Consider the following 7,055-nt stretch of genomic DNA (forward strand, 5'->3'; position numbering starts at 1 on the left):
ACTTTCGTACGGAGGGCTTGGGGTCCTGAACACCGCCAAGTTTACGAGGGCTCTCCGGTTACGATGGCCGTGGTATGAATGGAAAGAGCCCAACAAGATGTGGGTGGGGATGGGAAACCCATGTGATGTGGAAGACCTCAATTTTTTCTATGCCTCAACCACCATCACCGTTCGTAACGGCGCGAAGACACCCTTTTGGGACTCTCCTTGGCTTCTGGGGCGTTCGCCAAAAGACATTGCCCCACTCATTTTCGAAGCCTCCAAGAGAAAAAGTTGGAAGGTCAGGGAGGCCCTCATGCACAATGCGTGGATCCTCAAGATCAAAACCCCCACCAACGTAACCGCCAAGCACATCACACAATTTTTCCCTCTTTGGATGCTCCTTAACGAGGTCTACCTTGACGTGCTCACCGAGGATGAAATAATTTGGAAGCATACGAGCAATGGGCAATACTCGGCGACTTCCGCATATAGGGCACAATTCCTAGGGATGGTCCCGTCGCCCATGGACAGGATGGTTTGGAAGGTTTGGGCGCCTCCAAAAGTTAAATTTTTTGCTTGGCTAGCTCTTCAAGATAGAATCTGGACGGCGGATAGATTGGCAAAGCGAGGATGGCCAAATTGTGATGTTTGCCCTCTCTGCAAGAGAGTGCAAGAGTGCGGGCCCCATCTCTTCTACAAGTGCCGCTACTGTTGGGGAACGTAGCAGAAAACAAAAAAATTTCCCTACGGTTTCACCAAGATCCATCTAGGAGTTCATCTAGCAACGAGTGATTAGATGCATCTACGTACCTTGTAGATCACGAGCGGAAGCGTTCAAAGAACGGGGATGAGGTAGTCGTACTCAACGTGATTCGAATCACCGAAGATCCTAGCACCGAATGGACGGTACCTCCGCGTTCAACACACGTACGGTTAGCGTAACGTCTCCTTCTTCTTGATCCAGCAAGAGGGAAAGGAGAGGTTGAGGAAGATGGCTCCAGCAGCAGCACGACGGCGTGGTGGTGATGGAGCTGCAGTACTCCGTCAGGGCTTCGCCAAGCGCTATGGAGGAGGAGGGGGTGTTGGAGAGGGAGAAGGAGGCAACCAAAGGCGTGGGATGAAAGCCCTCCTTCCCCCACTATATATAGGAGGGCCAAGGGGTGGGCACCGGCCCTAGGAGATCCAATCTCCTAGGGTGGGGCGGCGGCCAAGGGGGAGTCCCTCCCCCCCAAGGCACCTAGGAGGTGCCTTCCCCTCCTAGGACTCTTTCCCCTTGTAACCCTAGGCGCATGGGCCTCTTGGGGCTGGTGCCCTTGGCCCATGTAGGCCAAGGCGCACCCCCTTATAGCCCATGTGGCCCCCCGGGATAGGTGGACCCACCCGGTGGACCCCCGGGACCCTTCCGGTGGTCCCGGTACAATACCGATAACCTCGAAACTTGTCCCGATGCCCGAAACAGGACTTCCCATATATAAATCTTTACCTCCGGACCATTCCGGAACTCCTCGTGATGTCTGGGATCTCATCCGGGACTCTGAACAACATTCGGGTTACTGCATATACATATCCTTACAACCCTAGCGTCACCGAACCTTAAGTGTGTAGACCCTACGGGTTCGGGAGACATGCAGACATGACCGAGACGACTCTCCGGTCAATAACCAACAGCGGGATCTGGATACCCATGTTGGCTCCCACATGCTCCACGATGATCTCATCGGATGAACCACGATGTCGAGGATTCAATCAACCCCGTATGCAATTCCCTTTGTCAATCGATATGTTACTTGCCTGAGATTCGATCGTCGGTATCCCAATACCTCGTTCAATCTCGTTATCGGCAAGTCACTTTACTCGTACCGTAATGCATGATCCCGTGACCAGACACTTGGTCACTTTGAGCTCATTATGATGATGCATTACCGAGTGGGCCCAGTGATACCTCTCCGTCATACGGAGTGACAAATCCCAGTCTCGATCTGTGTCAACCCAACAGACACTTTCGGAGATACCTGTAGTGCACCTTTATAGTCACCCAGTTACGTTGTGACGTTTGGTACACCCAAAGCACTCCTACGGTATCCGGGAGTTACACGATCTCATGGTCAAAGGAAAAGATACTTGACATTGGAAAAACTCTAGCAAACGAACTACACGATCTTTATGCTATGTTTAGGATTGGGTCTTGTCCATCACATCATTCTCCTAATGATGTGATCCCGTTATCAATGACATCCAGTGTCCATAGCCAGGAAACCATGACTATCTGTTGATCAACGAGCTAGTCAACTAGAGGCTTACTAGGGACATGTTGGTGTCTGTTATTCACACATGTATTACGATTTCCGGATAATACAATTATAGCATGAATAAAGACAATTATCATGAACAAAGAAATATAATAATAATGCTTTTATTATTGCCTCTAGGGCATATTTCCAACAGTCTCCCACTTGCACTAGAGTCAATAATCTAGTTACATTGTGATGAATCGAACACCCATGGAATTCTGGTGTTGATCATGTTTTGCTCTAGGGAGAGGTTTAGTCAACGGATCTGCTACATTCAGGTCCGTATGTACTTTACAAATCTCTATGTCTCCATCTTGAACATTTTCACGAATGGAGTTGAAGCGACGCTTGATGTGCCTTGTCTTCTTGTGAAACCTGGGCTCCTTGGCAAGTGCAATAGCTCCAGTGTTGTCACAAAAGAATTTGATTGGCCCCGACGCATTGGGTATGACTCCTAGGTCGGTGATGAACTCCTTCACCCATATTGCTTCATGTGCTGCCTCCGAGGCTGCCATGTACTCCGCTTCACATGTAGATCCCGCCACGACGCTCTGCTTGCAGCTGCACCAGCTCACTGCTCCACCATTCAACATATACACGTATCCGGTTTGTGACTTAGAGTCATCCAGATCTGTGTCGAAGCTAGCGTCGACGTAACCCTTTACGACGAGCTCTTCGTCACCTCCATAAACGAGAAACATGTCCTTTGTCCTTTTCAGGTACTTCAGGATATTCTTGACCGCTGTCCAGTGTTCCTTGCCGGGATTACTTTGGTACCTTCCTACCAAACTTACGGCAAGGTTTACATCAGGTCTGGTACACAGCATGGCATACATAATAGAACCTATGGCTGAGGCATAGGGGATGACACTCATCTCTTCTATATCTTCTGCCGTGGTCGGGCATTGAGCCGAGCTCAATCTCACACCTTGCAAAACAGGCAAGAACCCTTTCTTGGACTGATCCATTTTGAACTTCTTCAAAATCTTATCAAGGTATGTGCTTTGTGAAAGACCTATGAGGCATCTTGATCTATCTCTATAGATCTTGATGCCTAATATATAAGCAGCTTCTCAAAGGTCCTTCATTGAAAAGCTCTTATTCAAGTAGGCCTTGATGCTGTCCAAGAGTTCTATATCATTTCCCATCAAAAGTATGTCATCTACATATAATATGAGAAATGCTACAGAGCTCCCAGTCACTTTCTTGTAAACGCAGGCTTCTCCATAAGTCTGCGTAAACCCAAACGCTTTGATCATCTCATCAAAGCGAATGTTCCAACTCCGAGATGCTTGCACCAGCCCATAAATCGAGCGTTGGAGCTTGCACACCTTGTTAGCATTCTTAGGATCGACAAAACCTTTCGGCTGCATCATATACAACTCTTCCTTAAGGAAACCATTAAGGAATGCCGTTTTGACGTCCATTTGCCATATCTCATAATCGTAGAATGCGGCAATTGCTAACATGATTCGGACGGACTTCAGCTTCGCTACCGGTGAGAAAGTCTCATCGTAGTCAACCCCTTGAACTTGTCGATAACCCTTAGCGACAAGCCTAGCTTTATAGATGGTCACATTACCATCCGCGTCTGTCTTCTTCTTAAAGATCCATTTATTTTCTATGGCTCGCCGTTCAACGGGCAAGTCAGTCAAAGTCCATTCGTTTTCATATATGGATCCTATCTCAGATTTCATGGCTTCCAGCCATTTGTCGGAATCCGGGCCCGCCATCGCTTCTTCATAGTTCGAAGGTTCACCGTTGTCTAACAACATGATTTCCAAGACAGGGTTGCCGTACCACTCTGGTGCGGAACGTGTCCTTGTGGACCTTCGAATTTCAGTAGGAGCTTGATCAGAAGTATCTTAATCATCATCAATGACTTCCTCTCTAGTTGGTGCATGCACCTCAGGAACATTTTCTTGAGTTGTGCCATTTTCCGGTTCAAGAGGTAATACTTCATCAAGTTCTACTTTCCTCCCACTTACTTCTTTCGAGAGAAACTCTTTCTCTAGAAAGAATCCATTCTTGGCAACAAAGATCTTGCCTTCGGATCTGAGGTAGAAGGTATACCCAACAGTTTCTTTAGGGTATCCTATGAAGACGCATTTTTCCGACTTGGGTTCGAGCTTTTCAGGTTGAAGTCTCTTGACATAAGCATCGCATCCCCAAACTTTCAGAAACGACAACTTAGGTTTCTTACCAAACCATAATTCAAACGGTGTCGTCTCAACGGATTTCGACGGAGCCCTATTTAAAAGTGAATGCGGCAGTCTCTAAAGCATAGCCCCAAAAAGATAGCGGTAAATCGGTAAGAGACATCATAGATCGTACCATATCTAATAGAGTGCGATTACGACGTTCGGACACACCATTACGCTGAGGTGTTCCAGGCGGCGTGAGTTGTGAAACTATTCCACATTTTCTTAAGTGTGTGCCAAATTCGTGACTCAAGTATTCTCCTCCACGATCTGATCATAGAAACTTGATTTTCCTGTCACGTTGATTCTCAACTTCACTCTGAAATTCCTTGAACTTTTCAAAGGTTTCAGACTTGTGTTTCATTAAGTAGACATACCCATATCTACTCAAGTCATCAGTGAGGGTGAGAACATAACGATAGCCACCGCGAGCCTCAACACTCATTGGACCGCACACATCAGTATGTATGATTTCCAATAATTGGTTGCTCGCTCCATTGTTCCTGAGAACGGAGTCTTGGTCATTTTACCCATAAGGCATGGTTCGCACGTGTCAAATGATTCATAATCAAGAGACTCTAAAAGTCCATCTGCATGGAGCTTCTTCATGCGTTTGACACCTATGTGACCAAGGCGGCAGTGCCACAAGTATGTGGGACTATCATTATCAACTTTACATCTTTTGGTACTCACACTATGAATATGTGCAGCATTACGCTCGAGATTCATTAAGAATAAACCTTTCACCATAGGAGCATGACCATAAAACATATCTCTCATATAAATAGAACAACCATTATTCTCGGATTTAAATGAGTAGCCATCTCGAATTAAACGAGATCCCGATACAATGTTCATGCTCAAAGCTGGCACTAAATAACAATTATTAAGGTTCAAAACTAATCCCGAAGGTAAATATAGAGGTAGCGTGCCGACGGCGATCACATTGACCTTGGAATCATTCCCGACGCGCATCATCACCTCGTCCTTTGCCAGTCTCCTCTTATTCCGTAGCCCCTGCTTTGAGTTACAAATGTGAGCAACTGCACCGGTATCAAATACCCAGGAGCTACTACGGGTACTAGTAAGGTACACATCAATTACATGTATATCATATATACCTTTTGTTTTGTCGGCCTTCTTGTCCGCTAAGTATTTAGGGTAGTTCCGCTTCCAGTGACCACTTCCCTTGCAATAAAAGCACTCAGTCTCGGGCTTGGGTCCATTCTTTGGCTTCTTCCCAGCAGCTTGCTTGCCGGGCGCGGCAACTCCTTTGCTGTCCTTCTTGAAGTTCTTTTTACCCTTGCCCTTCTTGAACTTAGTGGTTTTATTCACCATCAACACTTGATGTTCCTTCTTGACTTCTACCTCTGCTGATTTCAGCATAGCAAATACCTCAGGAATGGTCTTTTCCATCCCCTGCATATTGAAGTTCATCACAAAGCTCTTGTAGCTTGCTGGAAGCGACTGGAGGATTCTGTCAATGACCGCATCATCCGGGAGATTCACTCCCAGCTGAGTCAAGCGGTTATGTAACCCAGACATAGTGAGTATGTGCTCACTGACAGAACTATTTTCCTCCATCTTACAGCTAAAGAATTTGTCGGAGACTTCATATCTCTCGACCCGGGCATGAGCTTGAAAAATCATTTTCAGATCTTCGAACATCTCATATGCTCCATGTCTCTCAAAACGCTTTTGGAGCCCCGGCTCTAAGCTGTAAAGCATGCCGCACTGAACGAGGGAGTAGTCATCAGCACGTGTCTGCCAAGCGTTCATAACGTCTTGGTTCTGTGGGACGGGTGGATCACCTAGCGGTGCTTGTAGGACATAATCTTTCTTGGCAGCTATGATGATGATCCTCAGGTTCCGGACCCAGTCCGTATAGTTGCTGCCATCGTCTTTCAGCTTGGTTTTCTCTAGGAACGCGTTGAAGTTGAGGACTACGTTGGCCATTTGATCTACAAGACATATTGTAAAGATTTTAGACTAAGTTCATGATAATTAAGTTCATCTAATCAAATTATTCAATGAACTCCCACTTAGAAAGACATCCCTCTTTAAGTCATCTAAGTATAACATGATCCGAGTCAACTAGGCCGTGTCCGATCATCACGTGCGACGGACTAGTCAACGTCGGTGAACATCTTCATGTTGATCGTATCTTCTATACGACTCATGCTCGACCTTTCGGTCTTCTGTGTTCCGAGGCCATGTCTATACACATGCTAGGCTCGTCAAGTCAACCTAAGTGTTTGCATGTGTAAATCTGTCTTACACCCGTTGTATGTGAACGTTTTGAATCAAACACCCGATCATCACGTGGTGCATTGAAACAACGAACTGTCGCAACGGTGCACAGTTAGGGGGAACACTTTCTTGAAATTATTATGAGGGATCATCTTATTTACTACCGTCGTTCTAAGTAAACAAGATGCAAAACATGATAAACATCAAATGCAATCAAATAATAATAGTGACATGATATGGCCAATATCACATAGCTCCTTTGATCTCCATCTTGGGGCTCCATGATCATCTTGTCACCGGCTTGACACCATGATCTCCATCATCATGATCC

Source organism: Triticum urartu, chromosome 6A, assembly GCF_056163025.1.
Source record: "Triticum urartu cultivar PI428250 chromosome 6A, HENAU_Tu73, whole genome shotgun sequence".
Taxonomy (NCBI): Eukaryota; Viridiplantae; Streptophyta; class Magnoliopsida; order Poales; family Poaceae; genus Triticum; species Triticum urartu.